Here is a 22,379-nt window from a genome sequence, read left to right as displayed (position 1 = left end):
TAAAATTATAACCTTCACCATACCCTGGCCCTCCCTAAGCCCTTCTCTCATTTATTTTTTTCATAAGCACTTATCTAACACTTTATATGCTTTACTTACCTTATTCATTTTTGGTCTCCCCAACTAAATTCCATAAAGGCAGAGCTTTGACCTATTTGTTCACAGCTGTACCTCAAATTGAATGACCCTAGAACATAGTAGGTGCTCAACAAATATTTGTGAAATGAATGAATGAGAGAACTTGCAACTGAAATAGCTCTAAATGGTTTATATGGAAATGCCTTTTCTTTTTACACCAAAATAATTTGGCAACTTTAATTCTTAGGAATATGAAAGTTCCCTCCAAACCTAATTTGATGTTTTATTACTAAAAGCAAAGACCAGTATGGTACAGTATTACTCAGGAGGAATTAAAGGAAGATCCTTAGGGCTGCTTCACCCACATCCGTTTTATGAATGGATACTATCTCAAAATGCTTTAGGAACCATTACATGGTTCCATATTAGGTTTAAAAAGTGCCTGAAAATTTGGGTACCAGAAAGACACCCCAACAACATGTGTCTAAACTGCTATTCCAGGTTAATATGACTAAAGCAGTTACATTGTGAGAAGTGCTGAAGGTATGTGATGTCTTTCTCGGTACAGAGGTGCCCTTGGTTCTTCATCAGATGGTGTAGCTGCCATCCGAGCTGCCCATGAAGAATTTTCCCTTCTGCTGAGTTATGAGGACATTGGTTCCCTACAGGACTGCCAGCTGAGCAGCATTGGGAGGGCATCCAGGGGGAGGGGGAGGAAAGCTGCCAGCAGTAGCACCAGTTCCAAATCTAGTACCCACATCATACCCTCCTTCCCCGAGTACTGCTGAACCAGGTGGGAAGATGGGACTAACTGGATAATAAGCCAGGGGACTGTGGAACCTAAAGGTCCAGTAGCCACAGACTGGGAAGATACAGTGAAGAGCCAGGAAGTGCAGCTGACATGATGGGGACTGTGGCAGCTCCTGAGTGTACAGAACTTGGACAAAAGAGCTCTGAGTAGGCAGGTGGAGCATCACTGTAGGGTGGAGCCTGAGGAAGAGGCAAAGTCTGAGGGTACACAGGATTCCCAGGAGGCTCAGGGTAGGCTGGCTTTGTTGGATATTGACCTTTGCTGTTCATGGTGGCTGTGGGTCTGGTTTGGCTCTTAAAACAGCCTGTTGGAATTTTGAAAGGGGTCATACAGACACTATAGTTTAACCTGGGGAGAATCAGCACATTAATAATGCGTCTTAGAATAGATTCTCTCTCCATGTTTTATAACATCTTTAGTTTCTCTCTGCAATATTTTGTAATTTTCAGTGTACGGGTCTAGAACATCTTTTGTCAGATTTACCCCTAAGTATTTCATTTTTCTGATGCTGTTGTAAATAGCATTGTTTCTGTAATTTTAATTTCCAGTTACTTTGTTGCTAGTGGAGTTTCTTTTTTTGTTTCTTTTGTTACATTTCTATTTAGAGCAGCTCTCATAAAGCCAAGCCATTTCGTAAGGCACTGGCTTCAGTTGTTGTCTTTGGTGTGGAACCAGCCCAGTCTAATCAGCTGTAGCTCAGAGTGCACAGTCATGTGATACAGATCAGGTACAGATCCTTGCCCCCCTCAGGGATTAGCCTAGCATCACTGACCCTCAGTAGGGTTGGCCCTTGATGAACCCATTTCATACACTGTGTGAAATTACCACAAACAAATCAGTAAAATGATGTGAACCAAATGTTAATTTTGTGCTTTTAAATTTTGCACAGGAAACTTCTGTGGCTGTGGAGAAGGCCAGCAAAAAAGACTCTTGTGCTAGAATTTAAGTATTTATTTCTGCTGGCATCTCTAAATACAACCATATGGTCCTAGAGGCCACAGTGTTACAAATTCCACCTACTACAGGAAGATCTAAATTCCTAGGAGACCATATGTCTAATGATGTATCCCAGCCCTTTAATTTACACTTTGGTCTGTCATAAACTCTGCTTTAACTGGTCTGCTAAGCATAGAAGGCAGCACAGTCCAAGGGATGCCCAGGGTAAACAGCAGGTATCTCCGGTGAACTCCTATTATCAAGAGGATTTAGAATGTTGTGACTGAACCACTACCCACCAAAAACAGGATATCCGGAGCCCAAAACAATTTTAAAGGAAGGCATTTTTTAAAGCCCCATTTTCTCAATGAATTATGTTTTTCAGCACAACTCCTAATGCTTTAGTTTTGCTTTTTAACTCTTATTCATTCATTCATTCATTTTTTTTTTTTCATTCAGCAGTTGTCCATGTAAAACTACTGTGTAAAACTACCGTGGGCTCAATGCTAGGGTGGTGGGAGGGTGAGAGGGAACACCAGGATTCGTAATTCAGGATTCCTGCTCATAAGTAGGGGAAACACACACACACACCAACACAATCTGAAATAAAGATACAAAGTGGAATCTTTGGCACTGTGATTTGTAAAATATAAGGCACTATTTCAATGTTTGTTGTTTTATAGCTCAGAAAAGGAGACCGTACTATAGAAAGTTGGGGAAGGCCTCACAGAGGATGGAGAGGGACTTGATCTGATTTTACAGATAAAGAGGCATTCCTTCACTAGGTGAGAGGGCACAGAAGGAATCCCCATTTTGCCTATCCATTTCTGCAAAGAGCTTAGTGCATCACGTTGGAGGGACACTGGAGAAGAAGTTGTGAAAGAGGGATGTGATCAATTACATTTTCCAAAGATGGCCACATCCCTCATTAAGAGATGGGATCCAGTTCCCGCCTCTTGATTGTCAGCTGGCTTTTGTGACTGTTTCAACCAATAGCCAATGGGAGACACAACACTACTTGTAAGATTCAGTCAGTAAGATTTCACTTCTGTCCTTGTCATCAGAACACTGCTAGAGCCCTGAGCTACCATGTAAGCACTCCCACTGCCCTGAGGGTGCCATGCTGTGGAAGACCAATCTACCTGAACCAGAGACTGCACAGAGGAGACCTGAGACTACCTAAAGAGAGAGAGATGGCTGGTTAGCCTCCAGCTGCTCCATTTGCAGACACCTCTGACTGCAACTGCATAAGACACTCTAAGCCATAATTGCCCAGCTGAGCCCTTCCCAAGTTACTGACCCAGAGACACCATGACAGATAAGGAAATGACTATTGTTGTTTAAGTCACTAAGTTTCAGGGTGAATGGTTACATTAATAGTAATAGGTAGTAATAAATAATCAGAACAGGGAGAAAAGAAGTGACTTGGTTGTTTTCTTTTTTCTCATTTCATGTCAGAAGTAGATTTGGTGGAACTAGCCTAACAGGGCTGACTGGGACTTGGAGATGAATCTGATTCCATAGTGCAAAAGAGATAGTCAGAATTAACCCACGAGCAGGAGTAGAATCTAGATAATTGGTCAAGGAGATGGTGGAGGACTAGGTCCTACAAAGCCTGGGGGAACAAGACAAAACCATCACTGAGGCAGGGCTCCTAAGCTGAGAACCATAGCAGCAACTCAAACACAGGGGGCAAAGACAGAGAACTCACTACTCAAACCAGTGACAAGATCACATGAAAATAAATTAGAAGTGAAGCCTAAAGAAGTGTGACTTGACACTGACTTGACACTGAGTTGTGAAGCTTTGGCTACAGTGTTTTTCCTGACTAGGAAATCTAGAATGATCTCAGAGCCTGAAGTGAGGCAGGACCTATGATCCCACCTGTGTCGATTAGATGGACACAAGATCAGGTGCAGTATGCCAGTCAGGTTATTTTGTTTCCAGCCAGCCCAGATTAACTGCCTATCCCACTCCATCTACTCTCCAGCAAAAAAGGCCAGTAAATAAGTCTAAAAAAATAGTCATAGGAGAAAGGGGAAGGGCTTATTGATAGTATTCTGGAATAATATGCATCCACCGAAAAATCAAATTAGGTACCTACCTTAATCTGGCAACATGTATCAAAACATGCCTGGAAATATTTTTAAAAGGCAGAACAGGATGCAAACACCTAAGCAACTGAAGAATGATGGAGCTGACCCAGTGTTTCCATTAGCTACATCCACACCTAAAAGAGGAACATCCAACAATATAATTGTCCAATATATTAGCTAAATTGCAGAATACTATGGAGTCTGTTTTTTTAAATGATGTTATATAATATGAAAAATATTAATAAAATATTGCTTAGCTTTAACATTTTCCGTAACAGCGCATTTTGGGTCTCCTGTTTCTCTAAACATGCCTGTAAGAATTCCTTATACCAGCAGGTCCTCAAGAAATGTTGGTTCTCTAAATGAATTCTATAGTTAATTTCCACTGAGGACCTACTATGTGCCAGGCATGGTTTTCTGTTCCTTCCACATGTAAATCTCTTTTACCTCCACAAAACCCTAGGAGGTAGGTAATACTACCATTCCTGTTTGGAACAGGTGAAAACAGGGGCAGAGGGTTAAGAAATTTGCCTAGTAACTGGTAGCACAGGACAGACAGTCTGGGTCCATGACACAGTAACTATCTCTTGAGCTAAACAACTCCAAAACAGGTGATCTTAAAAATAGCAAAAAACTAAAATTTAGGTTTGTCCTTACCCAGACTTTACCCCTCAAATCATCAAGAAAAAAATAACATTTATTAGATCTCATAATTATTGATAACAAATCTTCCAAAACTAAGGGCAGAGAAAATGGTAGCAAAGATTCTAAAATTAAGGAAAAGGAGGGGCAGAGACTCTAGGATATTTTTTATTTATATTTTTTTCACTGGCCAGAGGAAATAGAGAAAAAGCAAGGGAAGGGGAAAAAAAAAGGAAAGCAATTTGTTATTAGGTAATTTGGAATCATTATACAGGAAAGAAAGATGTCAGTAAAAATATTTTACATGCAGTATCCTGGGGCCTTCTCCTTCCAGATCCATTTCATCTCCCTACTTATCTGTATGCATTTGTTTCAGCACCGTTACACTGGCGCAATTTGTCATAAATTAATTTAGGTCTGTTTAGGAAAGTTTTAAAAATCTTACCACCAAGAATTAAGATGAAATGAGAATAAAGAAATAGCTGATCACCCCCTCCTCAAAAGACTGTCTCATGCTGTTTCTCAGTTGTCTCTGACTTCAGGTTAAGACCCCCAACTCAGAAACAGGATTAGCACTACATGCACACTTGCCACTTGAAATGGGGATGGCGCCTGCAAGTCGTTACTTCCCTCCCACACCTCCCCATTTCTCTGATAGCATTGGGAACTCGAACTGATTTGAAGTGTGGGTGGTGGAATAGCTGGGAAGTGTTAACCAAAATCTCCCCTCCCTAACTTCTGCACTGCACTGGCGCATATATTATGCCACCCTGCCGCTCTCCACACCAAGAGGAGAGCATATGGAGCCTCGTGATGTGTTTTAATTCATTTCTCTCTTCATTCTCACACTCAGAAGGAAATGGGTAAGGTTAGATAAAATTGCTACTTAATAAGAGGTTACTGAGTGTGTAATTGCTCCCAGAGTGTTTTTAGAGTGATAGTCCGCTGGTAGGAGCCAAGCTTGCTATAAAAGAATCTCGCTGCACTGCCCAAAGACTGCAATTTCATTCATTTGTGATTATTTGAGTAACATACCAAAGATTAAGGAGCATCATTTACTAAAAGCCTTTTCCTCCCACCTCATCTCAAACAGGTCAGCAAATTCAGAAGTTCAAGGTTTCAGTCCTTGAGTTGCAAAGTGAACAGGTTCTGAAGTTAGCGCTGAAGGGACTTCAGAACCTTCTTTCCAGCAGTAGAATTTACTGGCAAGTAGATGTGATCTTTGACAGGGTTGTAGGCAGAATCACGGCACCGTGTAATTTTTTTTTTTTTTTTTAGCACTTAAGAGACTGAAGGCTCATGATTGCGTTCACATGCCCTATATCACGAAGTAGGTCACCAAGCTGGGAGTGGAAGTTAGTTCTTCTGAGTCTAATCTACTGCTCTTCCCATTGTCTCCCAGGACGGAGGCATGGCATAACCGGAACAATGTCGTGGTGACCCGACGAACGGGCAGTCTGACCTGGCAGGTAAGCTTTTGCTTAAGTTGATACAATTCTGTTAGTGTTTCTCTTGATAAAAACTCTGCCAATTTTCCATAGTCTCAGAATTGGTGTCAGCCCTACCCACTTACCAGACTCTGCTCTCCCCCCCCCCCCCACCACACACCTTGTAGCTTTCAAGGCTTTCCTTCAAGGCTCTGTCCTGAGGGTGCCAGGCAGGGGCTGTCCAGGCCTTCCCCAGTGTCCCACGGATGCTCTTGGAGGTGGTGTAGGAGTGCCCTAGAATCCCCGAGTTTGCACTCCTCCCGGGTGGATGGCCTTTCCGAACCCACTTCATGATATCCACTGCAGGAGCGCCACCCCAGAAATGCGTGCACTCCGACTTCCGGTTGTTTCCTCACATCCGGTCGTGGGACTTTCACTTTCCTCAGGGAGGCAACCAAGCCTGTTACATCCGGTTCACCTGCTTTCCCAGAGCTATTTCCGAAGTGCTTTGGTCAGGGGAGCACAAAGGCATGGAGACTTCTTCGTGTGCCTGCATCTCTAGATTGAGGTGTCCATGGGAAGTCTCAGATTTTCTGGACTCTCCAGTCAGTTTCTGGGGAGTCCAGACAGGATTAGGGGCTAGGACTCCACCCCCTTCACCTTTCCAATCACTATAAATCCTTGAGGGGCTTTTGTTTTGTTTTTGCTATTTTTTTTTTTTTCCTATGTAGCTACCATTCTGGGGATTTTATTATCTTAAGTTAAGCTCTTCTGTTTGTTCCATTACTATAGGTGAATTTCTTTTGCTTTATTTTACAATAATTTATCCGTCAGGAAGGGATTGGCTGTGGGTCAATTCTCAGGCAGCCATCTTCACTGCAGCACTATTCACAAGGGAAATAACACCATCATATGCCTGATAAGGCACAATAATACCATCCTTTTTCTTGTATCCATTTTGTGAAGTATTCACATACATTTTTAATCCTTCTCTGTTACTCAGTGTAACTCTAAGTCTACCACTCATGGGAAAGCTCACCAAGGGCAGGACCTCCTATTCTCCTCGTCTTTCCAGCATCACAGGCAGTGTCTAGAAAAGGTAGGCAGTCAATAACAGTTTCTAAAATGAGTAACAGTGAGGTATTCAGGTGATATGAATAATTATTTTTAATCATTACAAAGTGAACTGTGAAATTTGAGAGGAGGAGGAGATGGTCTGATGATTTGGTTTACATATTTGTTTACCTTTACTAATATGCATAATTAGACACTATGTGTCCATAGTTCAGAAAGAAGAAATTGATAAATAATGGTCACAATTGGAAAGGCCTGTATAGAAGCACCTAAGAGTGAGAATGCTAACAAAATGTTCACAAGTTAGCATTATAGCTCTTCCCCTCAAAGCACTTTGGCTATAAGCAGCAGAAACCTACTCAAAGTAGCTCTGTTACGGAAAAATGCTGTTATAGCTCAGTGTTACAGCTCGGTGTTACAGCTCAGTTGTGATAGCAACCTGAATCTGAGCGAGAGACCAAGCAGCACTTGGAGAGTTGGAGAACTCAGGTTTATTACACCAGTGGGCCTAGAGGAGTTAACACTCCAAGCTCTGGACCCTAGGTTTACACAGGCCTAGGTTGCACAGGCCCTAGGTTTACACAAGCTCTAGGTTTACACAGGCCTTTATAGGCTGCCAATTTACACTTTGCAACATCATATGCAAATAAAGTATAACAATAGTTGACCAACTAGGAACAAGCTTTGTAGAAATAGACCAATCAAGAGGGAGAGAAGTAACCAAACAGGAGTGAAGGAAATAACCAATCAGAAGTGAGCTCAGGGAACCAATAGAATTTTAGGGGTAAGTAAGCCGTTTCAGAGGTAAAAAGTGAGATAGAGCCTCTGGGCCAGGGAACCGGATGGTTCTGGCGGGAGAGTAGCGGCCCTGCTTGGGGGGTCCTGCCAGTCTTTTTATGGGGCTTCCCACCTCAGCTCAAGTGAAAATGGGAGGTGGGGCTTCATTGTTACAGCATTCTCACAGAAGAGGTAACAAATTTCAGTTGCACTGTATGCTGATAAGAACATGAGGAGCAGAACAACCAAGATTTCTCTATGGGGCTTTTCTCATTTCTGCATTTCAGAGTCAGCTCCTTCCCTCTTCCCCTTCCCCTTCCCCTTGCCTGGCTTCCTCTGCCTGGTCATCTGAGACACAGTCCAGCAGCAATATCCTCAGACCCCAGATGGTTTGCCTACTCTAGTGCCCATCTTCTATGACAGCCTCTAGGAGAGGGTATCTGAGAAGCCAAATTCATCTGACTTTTGGTGATGCCTTAGAAGTCAGATAGGTGGCCAACCAATGTAGTGGCCACCTTTGGGTCAGATGTTCATCTCTAGCCCAGCCTGCAGTGGCTGAGGGCCAGGAAGGAGGATAGGTTACCTAGAATGCTTCATGAGTGGATCTGACAATGAAACATATCTAGTAGTCTTGTACTTCCAGTAGCCTGTGAATTCCTTGATTTTAGAGATGTTATTTATTCTCTGTATACTTGATACTTCGTATAGGGGCTGGTATGTGGTAAATATTCAGCAGTTATCTGATGGATGGTTGAATGATGCATGGATGGGAATGAATGCCCATTAAACTCTATGAGATACCATGTCACACTGAAGAGTATCTATAATCAAAAAGACACACAATAACAAGTGTTGACAAACATGCAGAGAAACTGGAACCCTCATATATTGCTGGTGAGACGATAAAATGATGCAACCTCTTTGAAAAAAATTTAGAACTTTCTTAAAATATTGAATATAATTTACCATATGAACAGCAAAATCATTCCTAGATATCTAGCCAAGAGAACAGAAAATGTGTCCACAATGGCTGGAATGTGTTAATGGCTGGAACACAAATGTTCCTAACAACCAAGAAGTAGAAATAACTGATGAGTGGATAAACAAAACATGGCATATTCATACAACGGAATACTATAAAAGTGAATTACATTTTGATAAATACTGCAATGGGGTGAACCCAAAAAATTATGCTGAGTGAAAAAAACCCAAATCCCCCCCCAAAAAAACCCCACATAATGTATGATTCTGTTTATGTGAAATATTCAGAAAGGGCAAATCCATAGAAACAAAGTAGATTAATGGTTGTCTGAAAGTGGGGAGTGACTGCAAATGGGCATTTCTTTGGGGAGTGATAAAAATGTTCAAAAATTAGGTAGCTGTGATCATCGCAAAACTATATTTGCTAAAAATCATTGAATCATACACTTAAAATGAGTGAATTTTATGGTTTGTAAATTATACCTCAATACAGCTTTTTCTTAAAATCTGTGAGATAATAAATGGTCAAATGGGTTCTCTTACAGAACCAAAACCCTTTAGCTGATCCTTTGTTTTATTATACTCTGTTTTCTGAACAGATTTGCACCCAATCCACTCTTGGTTTCACGTTCTTCTTACAATCTAGCTTGTGCAGAAATAATCCTGACAGAATTATTAGAGAAATGCAAATCAAAACTACAATGAGGTATCCCCTCACACCATTGAGAATGGCCATCATTAGAAAGTCTACAAACAATAAATGCTGAAGAGGGTGTGGGAAAAAGGGAAGCCTCCTACATTGTTGGTGGGAATGTAAATTGGTGCACCCACTATGGAGGACAGTATGGAGGTTCCTTAAAAAACTAAAAATTTCCGTATGATCCAGCAATATCTGCGCATATATCTGTAGTAAACTCTCATTCGAAAAGATACATGCACCACAAAGTATTGCAGCACTATTTACAATAGCCAAGACATGGCTGTCCATCAACAGATGAATGGATAAAGATGTGATACACACACACGCACACACACACACATATATATATATATATCTATATATATATATTCTATGGAATACTACTCAGCCATTAAAAATAAAATAATGTCATTTGCAGCAACATGGGTGGACCTAGAGATTATCATACTATTGAGTAAGTCAGAGAAAGACAAATATACGATATCACTCATATGTGGAACCTAAAATATGATACAAATGAACTTATTTACAAAACAGAAAGACACAGGCATAGAAAACAAATTTACAGTTACCGAAGGGGAAAGGGGGTAGAAGGAATAAATTAGGATTTTGGATTAGCAGATTCAAACTACGATATATAAAATAAACAACGAGGTCCTACTGTACAGCACAGGGAACTAATTTTAAAAAACCAATTGAATTATACACTTAAAATGAGTAAATTGTATAGTATGTCAATTGTAAAAATAAATTGTATCTCAGTAAAGTTGGGTTTTTTCAAGTAAAAATAAAAATAATCCTAGCAGAATCAGAGTGGACAAACTATTCGTTCTAGGCTATAAAGAGTAATATAACTATGTTGAGATAACATCACCAGCTAAAGCTAAGATAGTATTGACTATGGTAGCTTCTTCATCTACATGACCTGGATGACCAATAAAACTATCCCCTGAAATATAGACAATTTAGTCATCTGGGAAGGTACTGTAAACACACTGTTGTTATAGGGACCATCTCCTTCCTCCAGAAAATAGAACCAGCTAGTCATTTCAAGCATCCATAAAAAGTATAATATAATTGCCCAGTACAGAATCACTGTATGGAGAGTATATGTTATGTTCTTCACCAATAGATATTGTGATGTTTCTATAATCTTTTAAACAAAGAATCTTTCCATCTAGAAGAGGTTAAGGCTTGAGATCCCATAAAGATGTAGGAATAGTCCAAATATTTCTCAGCCACCAGGATCCTCCTCTATCCTGAGTGAAAAGGGAGGATGATGCTGAGTAAATAATGATTTAAAAAATAACAATTTCATAGCTAGATATTTTATAGATAGTTTTATAATTCAATTTTAAAACTTATACATTCAGGTGACCATAACTCCATCCTTGCCATTCACAGGGTACCTGAATACATGATTTGAAAGTAAGAAATCACTCAGCTGGTCTTCTCTTTCTACCGTTTGCCAAAGAGATTTATGCTCTAAAAAGAACTTTTTTTAAAGCTTTTGCTCAATCTCATGGATGAATCCTAAATTACAACAGATATGATTTAAAGAAAACTGATTTCTTTATTTTTTAATACATTGTGAATTCCCTAGATAAGCTGATTCGTTGGTTTAAAATTTTTTTAATGTATTTATAAATGTGCATTAAATATGTATGTAAACATTGGTATTTTCTTTACAAAACTGCTCCACATGGTGTGATATGGGTATATCCAGGATTTTTTTTTCCCTCTGATGATCAAATTGAGATAATGAATGTTTGGGTAATCCCTATGGTGAACCCCCAGCACCATCAAGGGCAGTTACAGACAGGGAGGATAGTGATAGGAACTGCTAGTTAGGGAGAATTTTTAAGGCAATAGAACAAGGACTAGAGTCAAATAGAACAGAAAATAATCAGCACCAAAAGAGAGTGAAAACCCAAAAGTACTGGCCATAATCTCTAGAAATGCACAGAAAAAAATAAGAGTTAAAGATTCTTAAATGCAAAGACAAATAATAAAATGTTACCAAATTAACCACAGCACCTTATAGATATTGATTATAACTTAGGGAGATAATGAAGTTGTGCATCATAAATCAAGCAAGATATATTCTTAAGGCATGATGGATGGAAAATAATGGATTGAACTTATTAAAAGTTCATTGCAAAAACAAAAGGATTTCGATGGTAAACTAATTATACTTCCTGTCTATGGTATGATCTTCCTAAATGAAGTAGACCTTGAAACACATTTTTCAGAAGCTGAGATGCTGATCAACCTGCATTAATAGAAAAAACAAGAAAAAATATCAATCAGGCGAAAACATATGACTCAATGTCTTAGGGACATAATGGGATCACATTTTTGGAAAACTGAAGCAGCTTTTAACTAATATGTGGATGGAGGAATAAGTATTCAAGAGTGTGAATACTATAAAAGAGCACTAATTTGGATTAATGAGTATAATCTAAATTAGCAAAATATGAACAGGAAACTATTTGAAAAGAAAATAAATGTTGTTTTTCTAGTACATGCCTTTGAAATGAAAAAATGGTTAACAAAGTACTGGGCCTCATGTTAGGGCTAGTTTTAATTGGTAAATGAGACTTGTTTATAATGTGCATTAGCTACTTCTTTTTACCTATTATTAATCAAAAAGTATTTACTGAACACTTTATTCCATGCCCACAAAATGCTGGGCAGGACACCAGCAAAATACAGGAGGACTTCATAAATCTGGCTTTCATAAAAGATCAATTAATTTACTGAACAGGCTACCCAGTTAGAGGGTCAAATATAAAATGGTCAGAGATCCCTCAACATTATATAAGAAGACATTTCATAAACAGTCATAATTATGGGCGTTCGTTGTTGGCATGTACCATCGTTCAGTGGAACTTTCAGGAGCTGTCAAGGAGCAAACAGTCCTTGAAGTATTTTCAGTCACTCTTGGTGTCTTCTTCGTATGCCTTCAGTAACAACTCTGCTCCGTCCTAATTATCCTCTCCATTTGTAATGGAAAACTGCATAATGTCCCATTTTATTTTCATTTTAATCATTTTCATTACTTCAAGCAAATCATGACTTTATTATTTAATTTTATTTTCATTTCAATCATTTTCAAACTAATAATTATAATAATAACAACAGATATTGCTGTATGCCAGCCTCTGTGTTAACCGCTCTGGTGGACACCTGACTTTTGTCTACTGGCATCCATTTCCTTTTCTTTTGAAAACAGAATCTAGATTTTACTTTGCTTGTGGGCCATTTAATTTAAGGTGAGTGGACTTGTGAAACAGGCTGAATTTCTGAACATATTCCATCTCCCTTACTGTGGTCATTGGTCAGGGGATAAGCCAGATTGATCCAAGAGAACTGGTTCCTATTTCGACAGAACTTTTTGGGAGGGAGTTGGTCTCTTTCTGCTTTGATGACTGGCTATAAGGATAAAAACGTAAACCTGGGAAGTTCTCTTGAAAATGAAGCCAACACAGAAGAAAGCAAAAGCTAAATATGGAAAAAGAGGCAGAATGTTGACAACATTAAGTCCCCTGGATTCAGCTGTACCTGAAATTTACTCCTAAACTTTTCAGTTATATGAGCCATTATAGCCTCTTTTGTGCTTATGACATTTTGGATTCTGTTTCTGACCCTTGCAACCAGAAATACCTGCTTAATAGACATAACTCTATTTCATTTTCTCTATATAACAATTGTCAGGGTAAGATATTGTAATTATCCATTTTAGGCATCAGAAATCTGAGACTCACAGAGATTAAGAACTTTACCCAGTGACACAGTCATTAAGTGATAGAGCCAGGACTCAAATCCATGTCCATCTAACACCGGTGTCTGTGCTCTTAACCCCTGTAGTCATCTGCCTTCATGCTTCACTTCTCTGTCTCTCCAGAATTTAACACAGGTTCTGACTCGTGCTCAATGTTTTGTCAATGTTTTATGAACTGGTTGGCACTAGAGGAGAGGGAAACAGGCTTTCCTGCCTAGTGGACAAAGGCATATAATAAATGGCATGGAAGAAGATAAACTGGGGAGTGGGAGGTTAAAAGGGGGAAGGGGAAGTTATAAGATAAATTTGACTAGAGCATAGGGTTTTGGAGAATTCCTGGAAACTGGCCCAGTTAAATCCTTAAAAAACAGTTGATTCTCAAAAGCGGGTTAAACATTTACCCAAACTATCTTATTTATCTGATTCATTTACCTTATAACCCCATACTTCATAGATAGTACAGAGGTAAACTTCAGAATGGTTACATTTACCCAAATTCCAAACAAGTAAAGGCAAATATTCTTCTCCATATTTAAGACAAGACTTTTCACTTTGCTACTTTTTTTTTTTTAACTCGCAGTAGTTAATGGTCCCAAAAGGGCCTACTTCCTGCTCGTGTTCCACAGGCTGTGATGCTTACCTGAGAACGGATCTCTCCCAGAGTTGAAAGGGGAACTCTGCCCTCAGATATGCTCTGTGAAATTGTTTAGCAAGACAAGAAACAAACTTAAATGGGACATGTAGACACATCCTGTCCTTATTAAATAATATCCCATGTGGCCTCTGGCTTAATATTACAAAATGCACCCCAAATATCATTAGCCGCATATGCACGGACAAATAAGGACCAGCACTACAATCCAAGGCAAAAATGTGCAGTATGGAAATGGCTGCAAAACTATATCCATGTCATAGATCTCTGCCAAGGATGGCTGACAAGCCTCACCGGTCTGGTTCACTCATCCTTTGCAGGTCTGAGTCCATTAGGCAGATGATGAGGAAGTGAGGCTAAAGCAAACTGAAGATAATAAGGCTCCATACGTCCATGAAAATGGATGATTGCACAAAGATTCCATCCCAAGTGATAGCCCAGGAGGTAAAAAACTCACCAGGAAACCCTATAAATTGTCATTATTTAGCATGTGTAAAATATGTGAAATCCTACAAGTAGTTTCAACTGGAAGGCTTGCTCTAGTTCAAGCACTTTGCGAAACGTCCTGCATTCCTTATCTAATCCCCATAACCGCCCAAGTGGTTGTTGCTGTTCTTAATCATGCAGATTCCAGAGCTATGGAGGGTGAGGCTCAGTGAAGTAAGTAACCTGCCAAAGGTCACACAATTCGTCAGTGATGAGGCTGGGGTTCAATCTTATGGCTGGCTGGCTGGCTCTGGAATGAGAATACTTATCCACCATATTATACAACCCCTATGAGATGCTGCGCAGAACATTAAATATGTCCTCTGGACTGCAATTTGGTTCAATTGCATTCTTTTTAATTTTTTTTATTGTGGTAAAATATACATAACAAAATTTACCATTATTACCACCTTCAAGTGTACTCTTCAGTGGCATTAAGGACATTCACATTGTTGTGCACCACTGTCAAATCTCCAGAACTTTTTCATCCTCCCAAACTGAAACTACCCATTTTGCAATAACTCCTCATTCCTCCTCCACCTAGGCCCTGATATCCACTATTGACTTTCTGTCTCTATGAATTTGACAATCCTATGTACCTCATATATGTGTGAACGAAAAATACTGCAAACTGTATCAGTAAACAAAGAATGCTGAAACCAAGTCATCAGCGGCTGATGCCACCCCAACCCCTTGAAGACAAGCCTGCAGCTCAGCCTCTGCAGCCACTCACAATGGTGCACTCTGAGGGGACTCAGAATAAGAAAGGACAAGATACTGGCCCTAGATAGCTAGATGCTTGTCAAAGGAATGAATTCAGTGAGTCCAAATGTTTGCTTCCTCCCATACATAGAAAAGTCCTAAATTCTTTAACTTGAGATGCCTGTTTTTCTTTAGATAACAAATAATCTTTTATTGTTCCAACTACTTTTCTTTCTTTGTTGTAAAGCTCCTGTATATCCTAGCTCCTCCCTACCTCTTCTGAGCAGTCCCTCAGAGCCATCTGAGAGGCTGTCATCCCAGCTCGAGTCCTCCCGCCAAATAAAACCTAACTCTCAACTTTTAAGCTGCGCCTTTATTTCAGACAACAATGGAAACATACAGTATTTATCCTTTTGTGTCTGGCTTATTTATTTAGCACAATGTCTTCAAGGTTCATTCCTTTTCTAGCATGTATCAGAGTTTCAGTCCTTTTTAAGGCTGAATAGTATTATATATATACCACATTTTGTTTCTCTATTCATCTGTCAATGGACATTTAGGCTGTTTCTACCTTTTGACTGTTTTGAGTAATGCTGCTATAAACATCAGTGTACACGTATTTGTCTGAATCCCTGCTTTCACTTCTTTTGGTTATATACCCAGAAGTTAAATTTGTGGATCATATGTGTTTAATTTTTGAGGAATCACCATAATGTTTGCTACAGTGGCTGCACCATTTTACACTGCCCCTAGCAATGCATGAGGATTTCAGTTTCTCTACATCCTTCTCAACACTTGTTGTTTTCTGTTTGTTTGGGGGGTTTGGGATTATTTTCTTTCTTTCTTTCTTTTTTAATAATAGCCACCCTAATGAAAGTGAAGTGGTATCTCACTGTGGTTTTGATTTGCATGAATTGCATTCCCCTAATGGTTAGTGAAGTTGAGCACCTTTTCATGTGCTTATTCATCACCTTCTTTGGAGACATATCTATTCAAGTCCTTTGTCCTCTTTTTGTTTTTTTACATTTTTTTATTGAGTTATTGTCATTTTACAATGTTGTGTCAAATTCCAGTGTAGAGCACAATTTTTCACTTATACATGAACATACATATATTCATTGTCACATTTTTTTCCGCTGTGAGCTACCACAAGATCTTGTATATATTTCCCCATGCTATACGGTATAATCTTGTTTATCTATTCTGCATATGCCTGTCAGTATCCACAAATTTTGAAATCCCAGTCTGTCCTTTCCCACCCCTTAACCCCTTGGCAACCACAAGTTTGTATTCTATGTCTATGAGTCTATTTCTGTTTTATATTTGTGTTCTTTTTTCTTTTAGGTTCCACATATGAGCGATCTCATATGTTATTTTTCTTTCTCTTCTGGCTTACTTTACTTAGAATGACATTTTCTAGGGACATCCATGTTGCTGTAAATGGTGTTATATTGTCATTTTTATGGCTGAATAGTATTCCATTGCATAAATATACAACATCTTCTTTATCTAGTCATCTGTTGATGGACATTTAGGAAGTCCTTTGTCCTTTTTGAATTGGGTTGTTTGTTTTGTTGTTGAGTTGTAGGAGCTCTTTATATATTCTGGATATTAATCCCTTATCAGATATATGCTTTGCAAATATTTTCTCCCATTGTGTGGTGGCAACAAAAATTCAATTAACAATCAAGCTAAGAAGAAAAACAGAGAATTTTATTCAAGACAAACTGAGGATTATAAAACAGGAGACACACTCTCAGAAGCTCTGAGAAATGTCCCACCAATAAAGTTACAGATGCAGTTTCATACATTTTTGATACAAAGATACATGTATCATACTGACAGATTAACATTATTCATAAAGTTCATCAGAGATGTTTTGGTCAGGTATGCATGTATAGAGTGAGCCAATATGACTCCCTGTACAGGATAAGAGAGAAATAGTAATTTTAAAAATTACAATGCTGGCATCAGAAGAAAGGGACCATTTCTTTCAAAGGTTGATTATATCCTCCTGCCTTGAGGAGGTCTGGTTAATGTTTAATGCAGATGCGCATTGAACATTGGGAAAGGCCCATCACAAGTGGAGGCATGTTATATGTGTTTCAGTTCTGACTGAGTCTGATTGTCCTGTCATGGAGAAATTTATGATTTTTCCCCATCAGTACATTGCCTTTCACTTTGTTGTTGTTGTCTTTTGATGCACAAAGATTTTTTTTTAAGTTCAATTACATGTTAATGAAAAGATATTTAACACCTGGATACATAGCATTATGGTCAGGAAGAGGCTAAAATGAGTGACAGAGATCCTCTGTATCAGGGAGTGAAGCCCATGAGGCATTATATGATTAAAGCCATATGGAGACGAAAATTAAGTGTTGGGGGAAAAGGATGGAGGGAGTAATGGCTCATGTCAACAATAGGAACCTGGAAAGCCTTCTCAAGTAGGAATTACTGCTTAAGAAGTGAGGCTGGAGAAGGTAGAGACCCTTCATGACCACCTATATGTTCCCTAAAAGAGGAAGACAAGGACCCACCTAGGAAGATGGAGAAAGACAAATTAGAGGAAAAGGAGGAGATTCTGTTGATCGCTGTAAGATATTGACATGTACACTGGGCACAAAGTCTTGAGTTAGTGTCAAAAAACCAGCATTCAAGTCCTAGCTCTGCCAGATATCAAAGATCTGGAACAAAATCACTTAACATTTCAGAATGTTGGTCTCATCTCTAAAGTGAGGGCAATGGGACCTGTTCTTTCTATATTCATATTTGCTATAAGGATCAGGTGAGACAATATAGTTGTCATCAACTGCAATGCACTGTCATTGTAGAATTATGAAAGTCAATAAAAGAGGCATCAAGTATATAAGAATTTAAGAGAGATACAGCAAGGAGGTCCTTGGCATCCAAGCAGACACCTTCAAGAGAGGAATGGCAAGGGAGGAATAGGGGGAAGATTGCCATTGAGCAAAGAGCAACTGGGATAGGAAGGAGTTAAGTCTGTAAAAATGGAGCATGCTTTCCAGCTATTTGGCAGTGAGCATTTGAAAGGGAAAGAGGGTCATGGGAAGGTCATGTGATTCTAATGGATATGGCAAATGTACGAAATCCACTCTTCACCACTTCATGGAATGCATGGCCATAAGACTTTGGGCTGGCTGGCTAATTAGAATAGCACACCCATTCATCCATAATGGTTGACTTCCCAAACCCTGCAAACTGTGCCGTTGCCTAATCATATTCTACATCCATACTGTAATTTTCAATCACCTGAGCACATTAATATTAGAGGAAATGATAGTATAACAGCCTCCGTGTTTTAATTCCAGCATAATTTATCTGTAGTTAAAAACACACATTCTCCCTACCTTTATAACAAACTACCTTTCTCCAAGGTTCAAGTCAAATATCTATACTTTTATTTTTTCATGTGATTTAATCATTCTCATCACCATCATTGTTTTGTATTTATTTCTGTATTTCACTTGTACTCCAGGAGTGGTATGGATCAGGAAATGCATTCAGTAATTCTGTAAATTCATAAATTGTAAACAAGATTTCAAAATGGTGGCCCCTGTTACTGAAGTATCTGCCTGTGGTAGTAATTGAAAGGAAAATGTTTATAAAGTGTTTAGATATCTCCATAGCAGAGCAATGTGTGGGTCAAGAAATTTATAGCACAGGGTAAACCACAAGGTTCATTGCCTAGTCAAACAAACCTAAATCTTGGTCCAAAACAGTTGGGCCCAGGAAAAAAAAAGAAGAACCTGAGAAATGCAAAAGAAAGAAAAAGTTAAATCACATAGTACAATATTGTTCTCCATTTCTTTTTTAACATTAACCTATTCAGTCTATGTTGGGTTTTTATGTTTCCATCTCCCTCTCTCTTCTTTCCTTCTCTCTTTTGTGATTTTTCCCATTTTTGTGAATTACCAAAGCAATGTAGGATATTTCTTAAGTAAAGACAAGGAAAAATAAGAACATAAAACCACCCATTGTTTTATTACGGAAAATAGCCATGGGCTAACATTAATTTTTCTCATTGCTAATGTTTAGAATATGTCTTTTCTAATCAACTTTCCACACATACATAAAACCTTAGAAAATGGAGTCTCACTGTATACACTGTTAGGAGTTTACTTGTGAGCACTTCTCCACGTCTTCATCACTCTTCCTCATTGCAGTTTTAATGACTACATTCTTTATCATCGTGATGGTGAATTTCATGCATCAACTTATCTGGGCTAAGGGATTCCCAGAGAGCTGGTACAACATTATTTCTGGCTGTATCTGAGAGGGTACTTCTGGAAGAGATTAGCTTTTGAATCAGTAGACTGTGTAAAGAAGATCTGTCCTTGCCATTGTGGCTGGGCACCTTCCGATCTGCTGAGGGCCCAAATAGCACAAAAATGTGGAGGAGGGGCAAATTCTCTCTCTTCTTAAGCTGAGTCATCCATCTTCTTCTGCTCTCAGACACCAGAGCTCCTGGTTCTATGGCCTTTGGCCTTGTATTGGGAGTTACACCATCAGCTCCGTTGGTTCTCAGAATTTCTGCCTCAGACCAAATTATTCCACCAGCTTTCTTGGTTCTCCAGCTTGAGATGTTATGTTGTGGAACTCCTCAGCCTCCATAATCTTGTGAGCCAATTCCCATAATAAATCTCCTCTTATGTACCTATATATAAAAAAATAGAGAGAGAGAATTCTGATTAATATGACCACTTACTTAACAAATTTCCTATTGTGGGACATTTGGGTTGTTTCTGATTTTCAGCCAGTGGAAACAACACTGCAATGAGCATACTCATATCTGTATTAATAACTTCACCTGTGTTTTTCTTTTTTTATTTTATATTAAAGGGGAAAGAAATGATCCTTAACCTCTACTATTATACCTCTTTCATTTCCGTAACACTATTGATAAGGGAGCTTGGATGAAAGCATGTACATAATTTTAAACAATTGCATGGCACGTGCTTACATACAGTATTTGTTCAATGAATGATGACTATTAAACAGCCCCAAGAGAGCACAGCCTTCCTGACATCAAATTCAAAGGGCGATTTTACTTAGCTGATATTTATAAACTTTGATGTAGCCTTTTTTAAAGCAATTTAAGTGTTTGAATGAAGCCTGTTAAAAAAAAAAAAGAAGCAATCTAAGTGTTTGTGTTTTGCCATTCCTCAGAAAATAGGTTCCGTTTAGTATAGTACTCATGTGAAAAAAAAATAGATATTCTTTTGTCTCATCTAGAATTCAGTGTCCCCCTCATCCTAATATTTCAGGATTAAATGAATCCATTCTTAAACAGCTCAAAATATGCATAAAACTTAAAACTTAGAGGGACATATTGTATGCAAAACAGAATTCACTGGTTTTAAAAAAAAAGATTTTGATACTTTTAAAAGGAAAGATCCAATCACATCAATAGAAATGAATAAATGGGACTAAGGATTTTCACTTTTTATGTTAAATTTATCTAAAATGTTTTATTATGACTGACAGATAATTATAATTTTTTAATGGATTAAATACTATTAGTAAGAGGGCAAAATTTCTTCCCTGCTTGGTTCAGCATCCTACAAGGGACTTGTATCTGTTAGATTTTCAAGTCACCAGCCTTCCAACATGGCAAATCTTCATTTACATGTCAGCAGAGAATTTCTGTATATTGCAGGGTTTTGATGAGTATCTAAAATAACCATCACTTTAGGCACAGTAAGGACTACCTTGGAGAGTGTTAGAGCCTAGCACTCAGCTTAGGGCCCAGGATATAGGTAACAGTTAAAATTTTATTAATAAATAAATGAATGAATCAATATCACTAGGTATTGCCTTTGACCATTAACATCCCGGAAAACTTGGATTTCTTCTCTTTATTTATAATTACCATTAATTCATAGCTTCTCTTGTCTCCTTCATCTGTACGATGGGAATAGCAGTAGTGCTTTTGTACCGTTGTGGTGGTGATTCAGTAAGGTAGTGCATGTGAAGCACCTAGCATCGAGCATAGTGCGTGATAAGCTCTCGACAAATACTAGCTGTATTATATTAACAGCAGCACCACCATCATCATCATCATCACTCTGGAATGCAAATGCCATCTGTCCTGCTCTCTTTTTAAGCAGGCCTGAGCCTAATTTTCTCCTTGAGAGGAAAGTTCTTCTACTCTGGTGGAGTTTCCAATACATTCCCCACCTGAGGGCATGACGTGGAAGAGAGTCAAAGAGTGAGAACTGGAGGAGAAAGGGAGCCTGTTAATTTGGGGAAAGCAACAAGTTTCAGAAAACCTTGGCCTCGTGTATGAGAAAAATGGACTTGGTAATTACAACTGCTATGAAACTAGTGTTTTATAAAGCTACAGGCTGGAACTGTACAATGAAACAACTCGGAAATATCAAAAGGCCACTTTAGGTGGCCTGCCAACAGATTATAGACATGACTTTTATATTGAGAGGGATTGTCTGGTGTTGAATCAGAGGAACTATATGGTTTGAGCAGCTGGATATCAGTAGCTAGTTTGGGCTTAAATTTAAAAGAAAATCCTAATTGGCAAATCAGCACAGCATAAGCAAGGCCTAAACAAAACACATAAAGGAAGAGGGAGCTCCATAAACATCCACCTCTGGAGGAAAATGCTGGGGATTTTTCTTTCAAGCATTTCTCTCAGCACACCAAAACTTTTCAAAGACGTTAACTGATTTTTAGGGAGACATTTAACATTGCAATCTGTAGGGGAACATTCATCAAGTTAAGTTAAGAGCAAATTTATCATAAAAGCTCATTTTTTCTAATTATTGAGGGGAGAGTAAAAAAAGACTGCAGGTTGGAAAGAGACTGAGGGAAAAAATAATCCCTCCAATTTCCTAACACAAAAGAAGAAAGGAAGTGTAGAATGTCCTTTACTGTAAGCCACACCTGCAAAAGTTAATGAGAGCATGGCACTGCGGTGTCTGTCAACCACTGATGGTTGATAAGCAGCTAGTCTTCTAAATGTTACCAGTTCAAATGGAAGCAAAAGCATGCACAAGTTTTAGCCCATAATTGGGCTCCTTCCAGAACTCAGCAGCTTGCTACTCCCTCTCTTCAAGACAGATTACTGATCCACGTGCCATTCAAGTTCTAAATTCATATTTGCAGCAACCCTGGCCATTTCTCATCCACTTAGCATGCAACATATACCAAATGTACAAGGCAGCAAAATGGAATTATGTCTTAGGATGCTTAGGAGCC

At 38.8% G+C, this 22,379-nt stretch overlaps 1 pseudogene; it reads right to left on the bottom strand.

Annotated features, from left to right (window-relative positions):
• Positions 1 to 665: 665 nt before the first annotated feature.
• Positions 666 to 19,301, bottom strand: LOC102511532 (annotated as a pseudogene).
• Between the last annotated feature and the right edge of the window lie 3,078 nt (positions 19,302 to 22,379).

Source organism: Camelus ferus, chromosome 17 (genome assembly GCF_009834535.1).
Source record: "Camelus ferus isolate YT-003-E chromosome 17, BCGSAC_Cfer_1.0, whole genome shotgun sequence".
Lineage (NCBI taxonomy): Eukaryota > Metazoa > Chordata > Mammalia > Artiodactyla > Camelidae > Camelus > Camelus ferus.
This window is presented reverse-complemented; position numbering and strand designations above follow the sequence as displayed.